The sequence below is a fragment of the Nannospalax galili genome, unplaced genomic scaffold, assembly GCF_000622305.1.
Source record: "Nannospalax galili isolate Female #2095 unplaced genomic scaffold, S.galili_v1.0 scaffold146, whole genome shotgun sequence".
NCBI classification, from domain to species: Eukaryota; Metazoa; Chordata; class Mammalia; order Rodentia; family Spalacidae; genus Nannospalax; species Nannospalax galili.
In genome coordinates this window covers 257,345-280,017 of record NW_008357929.1, presented here as the reverse complement: position 1 = coordinate 280,017, position 22,673 = coordinate 257,345, and positions in this window count along the sequence as shown.

The following is a 22,673-nucleotide window of genomic DNA, read 5'->3' as shown; positions in this document are numbered from 1 at the left end:
CTGTCGGAAGGAGGAAACGAAGAGCCGGGGAGAGCATAAGGCAGCTAGGAATGAAGTGTCAAAGCCAGAGAAGGAGGCACAACGCTGGGGCCACATGAGTATTGCAAATTCTGCAGGACAGTTTCTCAGAGGAAGTCAGATAGCTGAGTGTGCGGCACAAGCTACTGAACGCTGCCAAGCATGGCCAAAGCTCCAGGTCAGGTCTGGGTGAGAACCCGAAGTATCCTAGAACCCTAAACACTCCCTGCCTGCAGTATGGGCTTCTTCCAAAACAGGCTATCTCCTCCTCCCGCTCCTCCTCCTCCCCCTCCTCCTCCTCCTCCTCCCCCTCCTCCTCCTCTTCTGATATTTTAATTCTTTGAGAACTTCAGTGTATTTTGATCATATTCACCAACTCCCCCAACTCCTCTTAGACCCGTACCCACTTCCCTATCCACCCCAACTTTGTGTCCTCCTTTTTGTTTTTTAAATAACCCAGTGGACTCCAATTTGTGCTGCCCCCATATTCCTGGTTGTAGGACCGTTCACCAGAACCAGGTTGACCTACCAGTAGCTACACCCTTAAAGAAAACTGACTCTCTCCCCAGAAGCCATCAATTGTCCATAGCTCCTCTGTTGGGGAGCAGGTAGAGCTCATAAACCCGTTTCCATTCTATGCTCGAATGTTGACGACTTGATCTTGTTTGGGAAGCCACAGCTGCTATGAGTTCACGTGTGCAGCAGTTCTGTCACGTCTCAAAGATGCTGTTTCTCTTCTGTTCTCCCCAACCTCTGGCTCTTATGATCTTTCCACCCTCTCTTCTGAGATGATCCCTGAGCCTTATGGAGGGGAGTGTGGTATAGATGTTGTATTTGTAACCTAACACTCCACGATTATTCTTTGCACTTTTGAATAGTTGTGTCTGTGTTAACCACCATCCACTGCACAAAGAACCTTCTCTGATGAGGACTGGAGAGAGGAATTTAGAGGGCAGTTTGATACTATGTCCATTTAGCAGAATAATAGTGGTAGGTTCACCCCTGGCGCCTGTGAGCTCCCCATCTATGGGTTCTTGACCAGATGTATAGTATACAGAGGCATATGTTTCCTCCTGTGGAGTAGGCCTTAAGTCCAATCAAACTGTGGTTGGTTAACCCCGTAACATTCCAGCCATTATTGCACCCATGGGCATATCTTGACAAAACCATTATTTTTGCAGTTCATGGGGTTCATGATTGGGTAGGACAGCTGATGAGTATCCACCACCCAGGAGCCTGCATAGCACCTTCCAGATAGCCAGCAGGGAAGAGGCTTCCCAGTCAATACCAACTTGATTTCTCCATGTCAGCAGTGGGCATCTTATCCACTCATTCTTCCACAGGATGGAAAAATTTTAACGTGTGATCCCATGCCCTGTCACCCTCCCACTTTTGGCTAAGAATGCCTTTATCTGTGTTCGGTTGTCCCTGGGGTTTGGTGATATAGTAGCAGTGGCCAGGAAAGATGAAGGGAGGTGGAAGGGGAGTCTGGAGTCATGGTCCTGAGACAAACGAGGATCTAGTTGAAGAGCCACACTGGGTAAGCTTTGGGTGGGGTTTATGCTGAAGAGCTGAGAGTGAAGGATGTATGCAGTTTTGGAAAGCAGCACCAGTAGCACAGGGAGGTGGAAAATGCATTCTTTTGGTGAAATGGCTGTTGGAGACGGAACCCACAGCCTTGTACATGCTGGACAAGAACTCTACTACTGAGCTTAAGTCCCAGGCCCAGAAATTTTTTTTTGAGGCAGGGTCTCCCTGTAGCCCCAGCTGTCCTGGAACTCACTATGCAGACCAGGCTGGCCTTGAACTCGGAGAGATCCTCCTGCCTCTGCCTCCCAAGTGCTGGGATTAAAGGCGTGCACCACCATGCCCAGCCAGAAGATGCATTTTAATGTTCAAATAAAATCACCTTTAAAATCTCCTTAAAATGGAGGATAGTGGTCATTCTAATAAGGAATAGATTTTTGCAGTGATTTGTCATGCTTTATGAATGTATTTTCCTCCCCTACCCCTTCACCATTCATGATCTTTTGAGAGACTAAAACCTGAAAATTATTTTCAATTGGTATTTTGAAGGGGAGAGAAGAATAAGATTGCAGTTCCTTTGAATCAACATCATGGATAGATGGGGCCACATGGACCCCATGTTATATACTAACTACGTATTTGTATTAGTCTGCTGTTTGTTACTGTAACAGAATGCCTGAGGCTGGACACCCAATAGGAAAATGTTACCTCACAGTTTTGGAGAAAAGTCCAAACAACATAGCACCAGCTCAGGTGAGGGACCCCTTGGTTACCTCACCTGATGGGAAATACTTGCAAAATGGAGGTATCACATGCCCATGTAGGAAGCAAGAGCAAAGAAGTGGTCAGTCTTTGGATTGCCTACTAAACCCTACCTTTTAAGATCCCACCAGGTCCCCATCACCACACTAAGGACCAAGCTTCCAACACATGGACCTTTGGATCAGCTGCATCCACACCACAGCAACATCCAATGCATAGATCTGTTCAGCACTGAGGAGGAAGTATAAGAAGACACACAGAGAGCTATAGGCCTACACTTTCTATTCTCTTAATAGTTAGATTAAACCGTCCACCTAAACGAAGGAAAAATACCCTCATTGATCAGGATTACATGTTGTTCAAAGACATTCAAGAATTTTTTATCTCAGGCACCTGACTTGTGGATGAGCTTTGAGAGGGCGGGGAGTTAGAATGTGACGGTGGGAGAGGCGCCAATTCTCCTTCTGGTCTTGGGCAGTGAATCCCAGTAGTTAGGAGTACCGGTTCTGGATCAAGATTCTCTTGGCTTGAATTCCAGCATTGACACTTCCACTCCATGTGACTCAGGTGGGTCTCTTACCGTCTTTGTGTTGGCATTCTTTTTTTCCATCCCGTGGATGGACCACTGTCGTATGCCACTACTCCTGGGGAGACATGAACAAACATCTACTCACTCCGGATAGGGAACCAACAACAGACCAAAGGATAGCATCTGAAGTGGTTTGAATGAGAATGTCCCCCAGAAGCTCCAAGTGTGTGAACACTTGTTGAGGTTTAAGAGGCTTGTCCTTACTGGAGGAAACATGTCCCTGGGGGTGGGATGGAGCCTTGCTAAGTTCTAATCTGTCTCTGTTTCTTGTGCCTGCTTGAAGCTGTGAGTGCTCAGCTTTCTGTCCCAGCTGCCTCCTGCCATGCCTCCCCACCATGATGGACTCATGCCTCTGGAACGTAAGCTCAATAAACTCTTCCTCCTGTGAGCTTCCTTGGTCATGATTTTATCACAGCAATAGTAAAGTAACTAATACAGAAATTAGTACCACAGAGTGGGGTGTTGCTGTGAAGAACCAGATCATGCTGGTTTTGGAGGAATAAGGAAGACTTTAAAAGTTTGAACTAGAAAAGAGGTTGAATGCCATAAGCAGAGCTTAATGGGATATTCTAGTGGAGGATTGACTCACAATGTTCCAGGGGGAGATGGAAACAAAGACTTAAACAGAAACTGGGGTATTTTTTTTGCCCAAACTCTGGCTACCACCTACCTGAGGCCCAAGAATTGGTGCAAGGGTAATTAAAACTGGACTAATTTCTTTAGTGGAGAAAATTTTAAGACAGCCTAACATTGAATTAAGTAGTTGGTGTGGTATTACTAATAGTGAATATTATGCATATCTATAATGAAAAAAGGGTAGAGTGAGTGGGGCAGAAGGAAATACAAAACGTACAATTTAGAGTGAAAAGGGTTAGCTCCTTTTGCAGCCAAGATATGTCATGGAAGAGAGAATCTCTTTGATAAAGAGATTAGAGCCGTTACAGAGAGGCCTCCTGGTTTTCACTTTAACCATGGAAAAAGCACCCTCGGGGCAAGAACCTTTCCAGCTAAGTTTCTAGACAAGGCCTAAGGAGTTTTCCGCTCCTAGAAAACCACAACATGAAAGCTGCTGCAAATGTGATTCAAGGGATTGAGTCCATCCCAAGCTGGCAGTCAGACTTGGCAGTTGTTCACAGAGTGCTGACTTTAGAAGCATGAGAGCTGCAGTGAGGGATCATCATCAGTTCTTCCTCCATGATTTGAGAGCCACTGAGGCCAAACAGTATATGGCAGAGGAGGCCCTGTGAGAAGAAGGCCCTGGAAGGCCAAGAGGGCCTGAGAGATTATTGCATGAAACTGAAGATCAAACCTGTTTGGCAGTGGAGACCAAAATGTCAAGATATTGGAGATGCCAGAACCATGGAGACATCTGCTAAGGAGAGCAGTATAGAGGGCACAGTACCAGGGGTATACCAACCTGAGAGAGAAATGTGTTGCAGGCAGCAAAGCTGGGGGCGCTGAGCCATCTAAGCCCTTTGGAACTAAAGTCCCAGACATCAAACATGGAGCTACAGGATTTGGTGTCTGCTTTCTCTGTTATTTCCTCCCTATGCTCCCATTCCTCCCTTTTGGAATGGGAATGTGTATTGGGTTCCATTCCACATTGGGAGTATGTAGTTTGTCTCTTGATTTTACAGGAACTTGTAGTTAAGAAATCAGCTTGAGTCCCAGAAGAGACTTTGAACTCTGAACTTTTGAGTAATTTGAGACTGTTAAAGACCATGGGGATTTTTAAGATTGGACTAAACTCATTTTGCATTATGATACGGTCAGGAGCCTTTGGGGGCCAAGTAGTGGAATGTGGTGATGTGAATGAGACCGTCCCCCAGAAGCTCCAAGTTGGTGACACTGCTTTGTGACATTCAGGAGGTGTGGCCTTACAGGAAGCATGTCACTGGGGCGGATTTCACCTTGTCCACTTCTCTGCTTCCTCGCCTGCTCAAAGATAAGAGTGCTCAGCTTTCTGTTCCATGCCTCCCCTTCTGTGATGAACTCTTATCCCTCAGGAACCTTCCAAAAGTTGCCCTGGTCATAGTATTTTACCACAGAAACAGAAAGATAACTAATTCACCACCAAGTCCAACTTGGTGAGACATGAGTTTTATTGCAGTTACTGACAGGAGTATGAGTGAGGGGTTACTTACAGGGGCAGAAAGAACTCCAAGTCAGCTACATCATCAAAAGCCCACCCCAGCACAGATGATGGCTCACGAAAGCTGGAGCTAGAAACCTGAAGCTCACTGTCCAACTTGCAGGCAGCTGGACAGGTTGGAGAGTGTCTCTTCCAAGCAGTTCAGTTGGTCTGAGAGTGTCTCTCAGCAATCCTTTAGGGCTTATATATGCTTGGGAAAGGAGGGGCCTAGTGAATCTGGTCACTTTTAGGGACTTTTTGAAGTGTTTGAGTTATTTACTTCCTGAGCTTAATGAACCTCCCTCCAAGGTGGAAAATTTTATCTCAGAAGAAATTGTTTTACAACAACTATATCCATAGGCAGTTCAAGGCATCTCTGTGTTGATGAAGACACCTTAGATCTGCCTGATCGTGCTGCACTTGAATCCACTTCTCCATGTGCCTGTAACAGTCACTTCACTTGCCCCTCACTGAAGAACTAAGAATGTGGGCAGCTGTGACCTTTGTCCCATTCCCTACGCCCAGGTCACTCAGGCCATGATGCCCCGGGCCAAGGCAGGGAGTATCCCACTCAACTCCTGAGGTGCTCATATGCCTTGTTCCTACCTGTTCGGGAGCTATCCCCCTGCTCCTAGGGAGTTAGGGGCCCCGTTCCAGCTGCTCCATTCTTGTGGCTCCCACGCATGTGCCCACCACCCTGTGGCATCCCTTGCAATTCTCATGGTACCAGAAGCTCCACCACCTCATCACGTTATTCACTTACATTAATTAATGTTGCTTTGGACCAAGAAAATGACCCAATAACAACCTACAAATGGTTGTAATGTTTAAAAATATGTCTCGATCTACTTCTTGGTCATGTCTTTTATATCCATTCCCTCCAGTGTTCCTCTTGCTCATTTCTAATGCAAAGTACAAATTCACTATAAGGCCTGAGGCAGGCAAGCTCAGAGAATAGCTTAGCTACCTGGACACTTCATTAGGGTTATGCACACCCCTTTCTTTCCATAATGCACTTGGCAGCCTCGCTCCTCTACCTGCACATACCCTGTACTGCAACCCTCTCCAAACAAAGCACCAAGCAACCTCAGACCCGCCCCCCCCCCGTACTGGGCTACATATACACACCTTGTTATAAATGGAATAGGTTTCTCCTCTAATGACCATCAAACTTGGATAGTTTCTATTCAAGCATATTCCCAGTACATCCTGGTCTGGAGGTAGAAGAGCCAATCCAGTCTGAACTGGTTTGGGGTGCATGCATAGTAAGGCCAAGCTATGTTCTCAAGTAAACTTTTAGGGAGAGTCCTCTATTTACCACATTATTCCTGTACATAACTGGGCGTGCATATGATTAAAATCAGGTGCATTATGGGAAGGGACACATGCAGTCACCAAGGGTTTACATAATCTAAGCCTGTCAATCAAAATAAAGAACCACCATCACTACACTCTTACCAACTTCTCCTTCTCTTGAATCCCATAAAAGGAAGACCCAGACAAGTCTCCTCACTCCTGTAGCGCACTGTCAGTACCAACGGTGTAAACCTCTCTAATTTATCTTGCTACTTTTGCACATCCATGTGAGATCTTATTGCAGTCCTTTGGCTCAGAGAGCAAGAATCTGAAAACACTTGACCCTGACCCCAATCACCAGGAATAGCCCCAGCCTCTGCACTGCCGGAACAGTGCCCTGGCAAGTGAGGGACACTTTCCCCATCTCCCCTGGTTCACTGGAGAGTGGACAGAATATGGTCTAACTTAGATTTCTATTTGTTTTATCTCATCTGTTAAACTTCTGCTTTTAATACAGCAGGGTAATAGCTGTTTATATGTATATGTAGTATATGTAAACATGCAGCAAGTTCATGTGAGCAAGCATTTTTAAAGATTTGATGGCCAGAGTTCTGGCCCTCAGTGCATCTGTCATTCTCGAGATCTGGCTTCAGGGAAGTTTTCAGCTTTATCAGCACCCAAAGTAGTTTTCCTCCCACCCAGTACGATGATCATTACCTCTAAAGAGAGGAGAGCCTGGCATCAGCCAGCCCATCAGAGGAAACTAGAGACTCAGGGATGAGCCAGCTTCAACCCTTTAATACTGGATTCTATAGGTAGGTCATAGGGTCTGGGGAGGCTTTGGTGGGGGCAGCTCAGGTGGCAAAGATATACACATGGGAGGTATGAGACAGTCATTGGTTATAACCACAGGTACACCTCAATTTAAGATTGGATTATGTCCCAATAGGCAGTGTAAAGTCAAAACATCTGAAGTCAGAAATCCATTCAATCTAACCAACCTACTGGACATCCTTAGCTTTGTGACACAGGACACTTGAGTATCAGTTGTTTCACTCATGATCACTGGCTAGGTGGGAGGTTGGCGTGCTGCCAGTACCCAGCATCATGAGAGTCATTACTACTCTGGGAAAAAAGTCAAAATCGAAAGTATGGTTTGGGGCTGGAGAGATGGTTCAGCAGTTAAGAGCACTGGCTGTTCTTGCAGAGGATCCGGGTTCAATTCCCAGCACCCACATAGCAGCTAACAACCGTCCTTAATTCCAGTTCCAGTGGATCTCACACCCTCTTCTGTCCTCCACGGGCACTGCACGACATGGGTGCACTTACACACATGCGGGCAATACACTCATACACATAAAATAAGAAATGAAATATTTTTTTTAAAAAGGAAGTATGGTTTATACTGAATGCATATTGCTTTCACACCACACATCAAAGTCTAAGTCAAGGGCTGTCTATAGTAAAGAACTGTTTCAGAAAGCTAACAACTTCCAGCCATGCTAAGCATCTGCTCTCATGCAGCCACAACCTTGTGACTGGTGGCTTCTACCAGCCGCGCCTTTGCAGGTTTTCTTAGCCTTCATTCACACTGTTTCCAGAGGGTGAAAGGGTCTTCCACCTTTTTTTTTTTTGTCCTGCTAACATTCACTCATCTTTCAAGATCTAGTTCAGCTTATCTGAGTCTTCAAAAGAGAACCCTCAGGTGCTCTGGGTAAGTGGAAGTACTCTTTCCCTTGTTCCCACTGCACTCTCCTGTGTAAATTAGTCTGATGTAGCTGTGCCAAAATATCCGAAAGAGCAATTTAAGGGAGGACTTATTGTGGCTGAGTTCCCAAGGTTAAAGTCCATTAATTCTGGGACTCCATTGATTCTGGGACTGTGGGGAGGTAGATCGTGGCATTTGGGAGCACTGGGCAGGGAATACCTATGTTACATCAGACAGGAAGCCAAGAGAAACTAATGGGGGCCTGGGGAAGCATGACCTCCAGTGACCCTACCCAACAGCCTTCTTCCTCCAGCTAGGCCCCACTTCCCAAAGTCTCCACGACTTCCCCAAATAGCATCAGCAGTTGGGAACCAAGCCCTCCACAGGTGAACACTTTTCTGGGACATTTCATATTCAGACCATAAATATACCCCTAACTCGCTGTCCTGTCAAGGGGGACAGGAGGCAGAGGCTATATTGCAACCCTTCTCTCCAATCATCGTTCCAGAGAAAGACAAACTCCTTGAAAGGAAAGGCAGCTGTATTTCAATAAATCTCAGGTGACATCATTCTACAATGCATTGTGACTTTATCTGCCCATAAGAATGCAAAAAACCTGGCAACATACAAGACTGTAAGGCATTCCTCAGTTTCAGGGATGTTGAAGTTATTTTATTATGATGATTTATTTCATTTTGAGATTAAAGTCTCACTATGTAGCCCAGGCTGACTTTAAAACTCACAGTCCTCTGCCTCAGTTTTCTAAGTGCTGGGATTACAGGGATGTGCCACTGTACCTAGCTGAAATCTTAGGAAAAAAACAACAAAAGCGCTCTTTGGAGGGCTGGAGAGATGGTTCAGTGGTTAAAAGCACTGGTTGCTCTTCCAGAGGACCTGGGTTCGGATTCCAGCACCCACATGATAGCTAACAACCATCTATAACTCCAGTTTCAGGTGATCCAGCGCCCTCTTCTGGCCTCACAGACATTGCATGCATGTGGTGTACTTACATATATGCAGGCAAAACACTCATACACATGAAAAAATAAAATAGACAAAAATGTACTTTTTAGAATGAGTGAAATGTAGCGCTCCTTTGCTTTCAAATACACCCCACCCTGTGCCCAGAATAGTGCTAAGCACACAGTAGGTGTTCAGAAAGTATTTTTGCTTGATTCAGGGGAGGTTCTAGTGCAAATTTCCAGGGAAGAAGGTAGAAAACCAGCAAGGTCCGGCAGAAGGTAATGAGATGAGGGAATGAAGGCCAGTGTGGGAACTTTAAGGAGCCTCCAGTCAGGTCAGGTGGGCCTGCATTCCCCTTCCTCAGGACTCAGGGAAAGAAGTCTGAGGCTAAGTCCAGTCATCCAGTTATAGTTCCAACTCTGCAGTGGTCTGAATATCACCAGAAGGCAGGTCCCTCCTGTGAGAGTCCCCAAATGGATGAATGAAACCATAAAACAACAGTTACCATTCGCCAACTTCTGACAACACAATCCTTTTACACAGATGTATGAATTTTCCTTAAAAATGTAAAGCTAGAATCACTGGATGTTTTAATTTCAAAAGGATAATGGGAGAAGCATATACCCACAGCTCCCGGGACCTCAGATTCACAGCCTCCTGCACCTCATGACCAAAGACAAGCACTAATCACAGGTCCGTGGTTCACATTGGAGTCATTTTTTAAAAGACATTTTATTATTTTATATGTGTATGAGTGTACTGCCTGCATGTGTGTAGTGCACTCATGTCGTGTAATGCCCGCAGAGGTCAGAAGATGGCACTGGATCCCCTGGAACTGGAGCTACAAAGGGTTGCTAGCCACTATGTGGGTGGCTGGGTCCTCTGTAAGAACAGCCAGTGTTCTTAACTGCTAGCCATCTCTCCAATCCCTGGAGCCATTTTTATGATGGGAAAATAGAAGACCAAATATCAAAGAATTTAGAAAACCACTGAGAGCGAAACTGTGTGGCTGTGAGCGGATGGTGACAGTACAGATGCTCACTCTTCTGTTCCACTGCCGTGTGACATCTACTAAGACAGGATCCCCGGTCCTAAAGACATGAACTTTGTCCTGCTCTTTCCTACTCATTAATGGAACCCCATCTAAAACCTTGTAACTTCCAAGTACCCAAACAAACTTTGAGGTCCTGGAGAATATGACCGGTTAAATACGAAGTGCTTAGACACGCCCCTGTCATTCTATAAAAACACTGGATTGTGAGAGGACTTTTTTAACTGGTCCTTTTTCTCCATCACTCTCTAATCAGAAAATTGTTGTCATTCCTCTCCAAATCAGAATGGCTCCAGGTTTATATTCACACAATGAACTTCCCTCATCTCATTTTAATGGCAAAGGCACCATTGTTACATTCTTCAACACCCCCTGCCCCTTTAAATTGCAGTTTGAAACTGTCTTGGAAAATGCTAGGTACTTTCAATGTCTAGTATATTATCTAATATTAATAATGTATTAGGTTCTTTAATGTCTAATATGTGAAATGAAACAATTTGATATCTTTAACATGTAATATCAGATTGAAATTATAGAAGCACCAGGAAGACTTCAGGTTGTAGATTATAGGTCAATGCAGGGTTATTTAGAGTGGTTCTAAGAAGCCTGGACCAAATGTTCAAGCACGGCCCACCAAAGTCCCTTCCCAGAGTTCCTAATCTGGGGCTGTGGGTAGGAAGGCAATGTTGCTTTGCATGTAACTTCCCAAGTGATATTAAGGCTGCTGGTCCTGGGACCACACTTTCAGAATCACTGATTTAAATAGTTACTGAGTCAGAAACCCCAGAAGCCTCCTCTCCTGTTTTCTTTGGGATATGAGTTGTCAGGATATTGAAAGGGAAAGTTAAGAAGAACCTGGGGCAGACACTGTAACATGGAATGGGCTGATTGGTCTGATTTGTAAAACCTTATCCAGATTTCCTTGCTTAAAGATAAGCTTTAGGTATGTCCTAGCAAGCTCTGTTGGAAAGTGTAGACTCATGAGGCCTAGGTGTTTTTCTCTGACTCACATGATGCTGGGATCCTAAGGGGCCTTCCCCAAGAAGACTCAGAAGGATGGAGGCTACGGGGAGAATTCAACAGCACCAATCACTGTAACATTGCCCTCAAATCCATGCAGTATTTCGAGGTCCACAGGAAAGCTTTTGTTGTCTCACCAGAGAGTGAAATAATCTGTGTTTCTTCAATCTCCAAATTGTTAAGTCATTCCCTCTGCTGTGCATATTGACACCAGAATAAACTTAGATAGTCCTCAGTCTATATACTAGTAAACCCATTCTAAATTGAAAATATCCTAACTCAGAAATGCATTTAATATGTCTAACAGCCTCCCACTTCCCCAGCCCCAGCACCACAGCTCAGCCTCACCTTAAATGCACCACAACACTTGCATTAGTCTACAGTTGGGAAAAATTATCTGACCTCAAACCTATGTTATAGTTGTTTATTGAGCACTATACTGAAAGGCAAAAGGAGAATGGTTGTATGTGCTGCTCTCTACCGCCATAAACTCAAAATGTACATCTATGTCTGTGTACGTTTTAAATAGCTCATAGATGATCACTAATAGGTTTTTTATTAATGTTATATAGCAGAGATTGGGAACAAAGAGTTATATACCCTCTGCTTACCAAATCCTGAATCAGCCACTGTGTTTCCAGCTTAACTCTTCTGACCAGACCTAACTGGATCATGGAAGGTACCCAAGTAGGGGCTGTACCAAATCAGAATGAAGGACTGACCGTTCATTCCATGGCCTCTTCCCTGCTGGAGTGCTGAAGGAGAGGGTGCAAATAGGCTGAGCGGGACCTCAGGCAGATGCCTCTCTCCTCCCTGGACCTTCATTCCTTCCTCTGCAGAACTAGGATGCTAAGTCTCATTAGCTGAGAAGCCCTTTCGGCCCTGGGCCAGAAGCATAGTAGCTTTCTGTTCTTTCACATGCCTTTCCTGGCCCCCTTTTCTCTGTACTATGCTGGGAACATGCACTCTCAACACATTCAGGGACAAGGGGAGTGTCTGGTGCTCAAAAAGACTGTGAACAGTTCCTAGGTAACTGAGGTAGACTTCAGAATACACAGTCAAACTCAAATGGCGAGAACTTAGACAATGTTACATTGTGGAGTTCAAAAAACATGCATTTTATAGAGCCTGGGATTACTGAGTCAGCAATCTGGAACATTCTCAAAAGACTAAAAATATCTCAAGAGTGAACTGAATTTTAAAGTATACTTTAAAAAAACTTTCTGTGTGAAAACAATTAAGTATTTGTTCTTTGGGAGTTATCCATTTTCTTTATTTGAATTGTCACTACTGGAATTGATAGGCTTAAATGAAGTATAAGCCTCAGATGGGGACTGAACACCACGGCCCAAAAGGCTTTCAGTCCTTGATTCCATAATAAAGGACAGACATTTATAAGTTTAAATCTCTTAAATGATTTACATTTCAAGTAATTACAATGTTTTACTTTTTCCATCTGAAAATTTGAAGATTCTCTTTATCATATCAGATAGCAGAGCAAAGGGTATATACATTTTCAAGGAGCCAAATTTGTGTCTGCCAAGCACTTAGTTTCTGGTATTGCTTGGTTTCCAAAGCAAGATGTGAACAATGGACTAAAACAGTCTCAAACATTCTAGAAAAATGTAAACATGGATATCTCTGCCACAAATACAACCCTATGCAACTATGATAGTTACTTTATCAACTTGACAGTCTAGAATCACTTAGGAAGACAGTCTCAATGCAGGTTGTTTAGATCAGACTGGTCTTATGGGCATGTGTGTGGCAGATTATTCTATGTCAATGTGAGAAGACCCAGCCTTAAAGTGGGTGACCCATTCCCTGAGTTTAGGTCCTGGGCTATATAAGAGCAGGGGAAGAGAGCTGAGAATAAGCATGCCTCAGTCCTCCAAGTGTTGGAATTATAATCATAGGCCAGCTAGCTAGCCTTTCTTATTGCTGCGGTAGAATTTCTAACATAAACAACTTAAGGGAAGAAAACTTTATTTTGATTTATGGTTTTTGTCCATAGTCCTTGGCTCCACTGATTCTGTGCCCAGGTACAATATCATGGTGGCAGGTATATGTGTTAGAGGATATTTATCTCATTAGTGGACAGGAAGCAGAGAAACAGGGCAGGATCAAGGATAAAATACTCACAAAGGCCCACTCCTCAGCAACCTTCCTCCAGCTAGGCCCCATCTTCTAACAATTCTAGTACCACCAAGTGGGGACCAAGCCCTCAACCATGAGCCTCTTGGGGGGACATACCATATTCAAACCATAACATCCAGACACCAACCATAAAAGCATACTTCCTCCACTCAGAAAGCACACAGCCTAGCAGAAGGCTGAGATGAGACAAGCCATGAGGAGAGTTCCTGCTGAAATGTCACCAAAGCATTTTGGATTCAGGCAAGAATAGGAGTAAAAGTATTATTTCTGGGCCGGAGAGATGGCTCAGCAGTTAAGAGCACTGGCTGCTTTTGCAGAGGTACCAGGTTTGATTCCCAGCACCCACATGGCAGCTAACAATTGTCTGAAACTCCAGTTCCAGGGCATCCAATGTCCTCTTCTAACCTCCTTGTGTAGGGACACAGGTGCACCTACATACATGCAGCAGTGTACTTGTTGATGCAAAAGCATAATTCTCACCTCGAAGGGGATAAAAGAGTTCATTCTGGAGACAAATATAGTGCCCACGGCCTGGGAACACAGATTCAGGTTATTCCAAATTCCATGTTCCAGTGTGGAAGCAGTTTTATGGAGTTTTTATAATAAGTCATAAACCAAGACACTTTTCAAATACACTGGTGGACACATTCAGTAGGCAGGTCACAGCAAAGTGGGTTTGCGGATTTCTACTATAGAGCTCAGATGCTATCTGATGACAGTCTTAGCTTTTTGATAGGTAGGTCCTGCTGGTCTGCTAGTAAGTACCTTACTAGAACCTTTTTTATCTGTTAGTCACAGGATGTGAGGTCAGAAACAGAGCTGGGCACGGAAATAGCTATTTAGGGGCTAAAAGCAGCCTAAGATGTGGTAATTAGGATCTTGACCTGCAATATTCCAGACTCTTCACAATCACCAGAGTTCTAATCAGTTACTCAGCCTTGTGCAAAGGAGAAGGTCCAGTTTGAAGAGGTAAGGATTTTTCTGGGAACTTTCATTCACATACCAGAAATTAGGCTGAAGATAATCTTGGGTCAAGAAGAATGTCCCAGGCTCTCAGGAAGGACTCCATGAGCACTACGAGTTAGAAAGAAGCCAGGAAGGTCCTAAGTACACCAGGGGCAGGGAAGGGTTCGGGGACGTGATTGTGTCCGACTCTTTTTGATTTGGTTGCAATGCCTTACACTGCACCAGAATTACATCCTAGACCAAACAGTTTTTGTTTGCATCATCCAAAAAGCATCCCTGGCATTCTGTAGCTCCAGAAGAGCCCAGGGCCCCTACTCTGGAAAGCAGGGCCAAGCTGGACTTGTCAGTAGCACAGATTATGAGCACAAGTTGTAACTGTGTCTTAAAGAACCTCAAGCTTCAATTCTAATCAGAGGTGACTGTCTAGAATTAGTGTTTTCCCAAAGAAATCTAGGTTCAATGGGAAAATGCTCCATGTTTGATTACTGATGCCTGTCAGAGTACAAGAGGAAGAGTAGCACACATTTGCCACCTCAGGACAAACCACTATACATTTCCTCAGAAGGTGAGGAAGCACCTAGAATAATTCATGTATTGCTGCTTTATTACTGGAACACAAAAATATGTATGACTCCCTTCAAGAACGGACACATAGGTAAGATATCACATAAAAATGTTAGTATAAATGGTATGTAGAGGAAATCACAGTACTTTGTTTTTAAAACCCTATCTACTCAGGGACTTGGTTTTCTCCATGTTTTACAATAGTCATTTGATATCAGCTGCTTTTATAGAAGCGAAACTATAAACACCAAGCCATTAAAAAATTTTAAAGTGAGAAGGCCCTTGGCTATTATTTAGCTCAGCTCCCTGCCCACTGCAGGAATGCTCATTCAGTTTGTCAGGCAGTCAACCAAGCCGAGCTTCGCTTCAGCCTCATGAGTAGTGGTGGCTAGAAAGCATTTCCTGGAACCGGGAGTGGTGGCACACACCTTTAATCCCAGCACTTGGAGGCAGAGACAGGCAGATCTCTGTGAGTTCAAGGCCACCCTGGTCCACATAGTGAGTTCCAGGACAGCTGGGGCTACAGGGAGACCCTGTCTCCAAAAAGACAAAAGAAAAAGAAAGGACTTCCTGGGACTCAGCCAAAATTTTCTTCTCTAACCTTCACCCTACCATCATAATTCTGTCTTCCGGGGCCATAGAGAACACAGGCTCAACATGACAGTCACTGTGATCTCTGAAAAGTTTTCACACACACACACACACACACACACACACACACACCCCCATCTTCCCTGCTGTATCTCAACTCAGGGAGGATGCCAGGCTCTCTTTGGGTTTGACCTCCCTGACTCCATAGCAGTAACTGGCTTCAGCACAACCCAAGGACTCCCTCATTTGCTTCCGTTTTCCATAGATCACATTCATACACTGTCTACTGTCCAGTGCTTGAAAGAAAGTCATGTACCTTGTCCAGCCTTCTACTTGCTAAGCCCAGTCCTTATCATATCATGGTTGAGGTGAACACTGCAAAATCAATGTTTTCAAAATTTTATCACTAAACATAATACTGTAAAAACACTTTTTAATATTGAGAACAAGCAAAAGTGCTTGACACATGTCCTTACAATGCTGCATATTGAAATTCCAAGCTAGTGTAGTAGAGCACAAATAAATAAATACTGGAAATGAAGAAATAATTCTGTATTTGTGTCCATACAACTGTATGGATTAAAATCCCAAAGGATCTTCACTGATAAAAATCTTAAAGGTACATTTAAAACTTTTAGATAATGTGATTATAGCTGACACCTGTAACCCTAGCACTGTAGAGGTTAAGACGGGACGATCCTGAATTTGAGGCCAGCCTAGGCTACATATCAACATCATGTCTTGAAAAGCAAAAAGGAAAAAGGAAAGAAAATAGGAGATATACTTGTAAAAGACTCTATCATAGCAATAAAAAAAAATACAAATACCTAAGAATAAAGTTAGCAAAAGAGGATGTCTTTATGGAGAAAATTTCAAGTATGTTACTGAAAGAAATCAAGAAATCAAGAGATTCACAGTTTGTATGGATCAAAAAATACAATATTGCAAAAATGTGCCTTCCACCAATTGATAATTTCAATGGAATTACAACAGAAATTACAACAGGATTCTTTGGTCCTTAACAAAGCTGATTATAAGATTTATATGGAAAAATGCAAAATGATAATTCTAAAGATGCATGTTGTGATTCCTTACAAATCCAGTAATTATTATAAATCTTCACTTAACTTGGTGTGCTGTTTGTATAAGGATGTTCAAATAGACCAACAGAGCTAACAAATGAGTTTGGAAACAAACCCACATACATATACAAAATTTATGGCAGAGTCAAGATCAGTGACCAATGTGTGTCATGGCTTCAGTTGTGAACTTGACACACCTAGGAAAAGAGAACGTCAAATGATGAACTTCCACCAGAGCTTTGGGCATGCCTGAGGGGCATTTTCTTGACTGCCCATTGATACAAGGCCCACCCCACACCCGAGAGGGTACACCTCTAAGAAAGGTAGCTGAGCAGGTCAGGGGAGCAAACCAGAACAGTGTTCCTCCATGATCCCTGCTTCCAGGTTCCTGCTTTGAGCTCCTGCCCTTGAAAATGAATTGTAATCCGTTAAATAAGCCCTTTCCAGGTGTTCTCTGTGGTTCTATTGGAATGGATGTGTATGCATCTGTGTGTATACATGTGAGCCTGTGAACCCTACATTTTGCAGTCACGGTTCCTTTGACTTAGTACCTTTCCCCATTTCATTTCTCAAGCTTGCAAACATTTCATAAAAATGTGCATTACCTGCCTTTACGCTTCTCTGGCTTGTTCTATATCATCTTTTAGATACATTTTAAAACATTACAATCCATTATGGGTAGTATTCCTCCCAGAACTCCTCACTCTTAACATAAGTTTTCCCTGTTTTATTATACAATTTTTGAATCTCTCCCACCAGCTCTGAGCTGAATTATATTATTGTGTAATTCAGTGTCTGGTTGTTGACAAATGATTTGTGTGGATAAACTGGTTTTTCTGTGTGTGTGTGTGTGAGAGAGAGAGAGAGAGAGAGAGAGAGAGAGAGAGAGAGAGACAGAGAGACAGAGACAGAGACAGGCAGGGTCTCCCTGTAGTCCAGCTGGCCTGGAACTGGCTATGTAAACCAGGCTGGCCTCAATCTCACAGAGATCTGCCTACCTCTGCCTCCCCAGTGCTGAGTGCTAGGATTAATGACATACACCATCACATCTGGCTCAATGAATTCTAATGAAAGGAGTAAAGGGCAGGATTCTAGGACAGTATGATATAATCTCAGAAAGAAGATTAAGGACACACTGAGTAAGTGTTCCAAGATGTGTTTAAATGCTCATCAACTAGGTGACTCCATTCTCTTTGATGTGGAGGAAGGTATGACATTAGATACCTCAGAAGGCTCTCCAAGGGAGGTTCCCACCATCTGAGTATGGTGTACTACTCTGTTATCTCAGAAGGGACAGCCTGGCCTCAGAAGGAAACATACCATGGCTACAGGTACTAAGTTCCATATTTACATATACTTGTCTAACCTCAGTAGGCTTTGCTGCTTGAAAGCCTTCATGCTTTCATTAAAAAAGAAAAGGCATTGGGAGCTGGGAAGGTGCAGCTGGACCTCAGAACAGGAACCACATGCATGCAGTGCCCCACTAACCTCAGTAGGCTTTGCTGCTTGAAAGCCTTCATGCTTTCATTAAAAAAAAAAAGGCATTGGGAGCTGGGAAGGTGCAGCTGGACCTCAGAACAGGGACCACATGCATGCAGTGCCCCATGATGCTACCTCTTGGTGATGGCAGCCTTGCTCACAACCCCTGGTGGCAAAGACCATCAGTTTCTTCATCTTCTAGAAAGGAAGGCTGCCCAAGCTGATTACACCGAGTGTCCAAGGACACGGTCACCCACCTTCTGCTTCCACACAGTCCTCATACCATGCCATAGAGGAAGCCCCATTAAGTGGGACAAGTGAGAATCTGTGCCTAGCCCAGGGCTACAGTTGTGAACATGTTTGCCTTCACCAAGGCCATTTAAAGGTGGCACACATCTAATGTTTATTGAGTGCCAATAGGAGCCCAGCACCAGGCTATGCACTGATACAGACACAAATGAGAAAACTCCCTGCTGTCAGGGTGCTTACAGGTATATGGAGGAGTGTGCTGTTTAGTATGTGTAAATACTACACATATACACAGCTAGTACCAGGCAGGGTCCTAAGTGCTATCTTTGTATGTAGTGCTTAGCAGTGTAAGCCTAAGGCAGATGTGTTCAGATCTGAAACTTGGACCTGTCTACTGAGATGTCCCAGTATCTTGGATCAATTCCTGAATTTTCTAAGCTGCACTTTCATCTGTAAAATGTAGCTACCTCCCTCCTAGAATCATTCCAAGAAGATCAAAGAGTTAAGTACTTTGCTCATAAACATTCAGCTGATAAATAAACCAGGATTTAACCCCAGCTCTGTCCCCAGCATCCTGCCATGTATCTTCTTACTCCTAGGCACTTCAGATGTCCATTATCTAACACTGTGTACAGAGAACCATACACTGTTATATTTGTTACATTTCAACTGACTTACAGAGATACTTAACTTTGTAACTTCGGTTCATCCTAGAGTTGCATTCTTCTGTTTGGCAGTGGCCCACTGGCCTCAACGTCAACATTTAACTTACGATGCTCATTATCTTTTCTTTAGCTCCTGCAAGTCCTAGCTTCAACTGTCTCTACGCACATGACCCTGGAAACACTGTGGACTCTCCAGTCAGTCGTCTTACTTCCTAAGGCAGGGAACTTGGTAAGATCAAGAAGGAAGACACAAAGCATGCATAGTTCCTGCACCTCTGAGTTGGCGGTACCTGGTATGGTGTCTACTACATGGCAGGTGTTTTGCTGTACTTATCCAAGCAGCTCCTTTATTACTGCATCCATTCATTCATTAGCAATTTCAATTAACTGTACAACAGGAGGGATGGATTTAGCCCTACCTCATTATGATTTGACCCAACAGCTAGCAGTGAAAAGCAAAATTCTTGATCTGTTTAAAAAAACAAAAAGACCAAAAACAAACAAACAAACAAAAAACAAAACAAGAACTAGTGGGTGTGGTGGGGCCCGTCTTTAATCCCAGCACCCCGGGGGCAGAGGCAGGTGAGTTTGAGGCCATCCTGGTCTACAAAGTGAGTTCTAGGCCAGCTGGGGCTACTGGGAGATACTGTCTCAAAAAGGGGGCAAAAAAATTACAAGAACTAATCCATAGCATTGCTAATTTTCAACTATCTGAAAAACGTGTCAATTATAAAATAAATTAGAAATGAACACTATAGTAAGTTACCAGCTCAAAATCTTAGCATTTCTGTCAAAATGTTAATGGGGTGGGATTATTTGGACTGACCTCTACCCCAAACCTCAAAAAAAAAAAAAAAACCAAACCAAAGAGAACCTCGTGCTAAAGTTCCACACCACGAAGGCAGAGCTTAGTCATGACCTAAAAAGTCAGGAGAGGGGGGGATGGGCATTCCAACAGCAAGCATAAGCGGTCCCTCTAGTTTAAGCTTTACAAAGAAAGTGACTTTGAGGGGCTGGAGAGATGGCTGCATGGTTAAGAACACTGGCTGCTCTTGCAGAAGACCTGAGTTCAAATCCCAGCACTCACATGACAGCTAATAACCACCCATAACTTCAGTTCCAGGGGATCTGACACCCTCTTCTGGCCTCCGAGGGTACTGCACTACACAGGTGCACTTAATTACATGCAGGCATTAAAGCTCATACACATAAAAATAAAGTTTTTTAAAAAAGCAACTTTGAAACAACCAGTCCTCCTTATTTTCTGTTTCTTGGGTATTTTTCCACCTACTAATACTGCCTATGTTACACAGCACAGCATAGTGAACTTCCTCTCGTTCTGAGGCTTGCCTAATTTGTAAGTAGTTCTTTGCTCAAATAAAATACCAAATTTATTTTGTCTACAGTTTATGTTCTCAAACTAAGATTTGAGCATCCTTTCCCATAATTAACTGTTTTGCTCCAATGAAGTCTCCATGTCATGTTACTGGGTTAGAACTAGAACCTGCACAGGGGTTGAATTTAAGAGATAGCTTTCAATTCTGGTAAAGTGACCACTAACCAGTGATTACCGTGGGCCTGAAACAATACTGAATAGTTTACATAGATTACCTCATTTAATCCTCATGAATGATTCCCTTGCCAATTGTGAAAGTATTCACATTTAGGACTCTCTCGCCTTATCTGTAAACATAGCAGTCACTTGCTAAAAATCTCAATGAAGATGTCGAGCTGGATCCAGATTTTCTGGGATCAACATGTTCTTCACGATTATCCTTACACAATAGCCCCTACATGCTAAAGATGCTCAGTGGAGGAAACAATTCATGGGAAACTCACTGGCTGAAGATGTCCTATGTATTTCCCACCCTGGCATCATGTGGGGCCTTCATGTCTTTCCAACTGAGCCCAGACACTATTTAACAAAGCTGTCTCCACTGTGTTCCATTCAAATTCCTGTTCCACAGAATTTCTGAACATAATAAAAAACTACTGCTTTATGCCACTAGTTTTTGAAGTCAATTTTTATGCAGAAATGGCATCAGGAACAGTATGACCCATTAGCACCTATAATAGTCACTCAGTAACTAAACAGAGGAAAAGGCCAAACATTAAGTGCATCATTACAAAATTACATCTCAAATACTGCACCAATGGAAACAATGACAGGTGATGCTCAAAGTACATGTACTGGTAAGGATTTGGTTAAGGGCTGGACAGATGGGTCAGTGGTTAGGAATACTTGCTGCTCTTACAAAGTACCAGAGTCTATTTCCCAGCACCCATGTTGGATGGCTCACAACCACCTGTAACTCAGCTCCAGGGGATCTAAAACCTTCTTATGGGCTCTGGAGGAACCTGTACACATGGCATACACATGCACAGACACATGTACATATACATTTTTAAAATATAAAAATACTGAAAGAACTCAGTTAAGTTATAAGAAAAGCTAAAATAGTAGCACTTAAGTCTGCTTCTCTCTCACTTCAGAGGGAGCTAAGGGCTGTAATACCTTTTACTGAAAGAACTCAGTTAAGTTATAAGAAAAGCTAAAATAGTAGCACTTAAAAGTCTGCTTCTCTCTCACTTCAGAGGGAGCTAAGGGCTGTAATACCTTCCAGAAGGGAGTCAGATGAGCTCTACCTCATTTTCTGCCATTCGCAAACAAAGCCTCTTCCCCACTGTAAAGAAGGTTGCTCCAGCTTGTGCTACTGTCTCCATTTGAGCTGTTGTAGACGCAATTCTCTGAGTGTAAAAGCTGTCATCTTTATCAGGCCAACCATGACTATTCGAAAGAGACCCCCAAGATAGGGCTTCCTGACTGCTTGCAGTCCCTCATAGGAGGGGGATGTGAGGAGGGTCACCAGACCTTCATCCTAACTGCATATAGCTTCATGGCCTCATGGTGTCAGGAGGTGCTGCAGTTTAGGGATAATCTACCTATGCAGCTATCAGGAAGCTGTCATCTATGCTGAGGTGAGACTGCAGTGGTATGGCTGTCTTGGGGTCATCTACACTCCTGTAAGTAATGTCTTACCCATGCCTTGTAAATAAGATCAATATACTCACTGGCTCACCAAGTTGGACTTTGGGGGAGTCATCTTTGGTTTGTCTTTAGGGCCTTACAAGGAAGGGTAGACATTTGTTTAAGTTTCCCCAGGAAAGGCATTCTCAAAACATTAGCCAGTAGAACGGAAAAGGTGGGGAGGAATGGGGATTTCCCTCTCCTTTTTCCTAGAAGTGTGTTCATTGGCCAGACTTTATCACATGGCCACACTGAGATGCCCTGCTGGAATCCAGGAAAAGCTGTCTTTATTTACTTCCAGTTGTCATGTTCTGGCCAGTAAGGAGGGAAACCAAGGAAGGGATAAGTAGTATATCCTGCCATATGCATGGTCTAAAGTTAAGTTCATATTCGGAGTTTTAAGTTCAAAAACCAAGCCCAAAATATACCAAGGTATCCCTGTTAAGATTCCCAATCCTCAAGATTTTTCTGATTAAAAATAACATATTTTTAGTGAATACCAACTTTTCTGTCCAGATATAATAACAGATGAATATAAGTAAATGGCAAACAAGCACTTAACAAATTAACAAGTCCAAAGAAAGGGGAAAAGCATTTAGAGCAATGTTTCCTCAAAAACAGTAATGTCCTGTTTTATAGTCTACAGATTCCAGACTTCCTTCAGCAAGTCATTCAATAGCCAAGAGTCACTTTCATCAAAGGTACCGTAACACATGCCATGATAAATGAGATTACACACATCTAATGCTTTATAAACAGCAGTTTTATAGAAAGTAATGCACCTTCCAAACACCTAATAAGGACTCTTAATAAGGACGCTTGTTTGC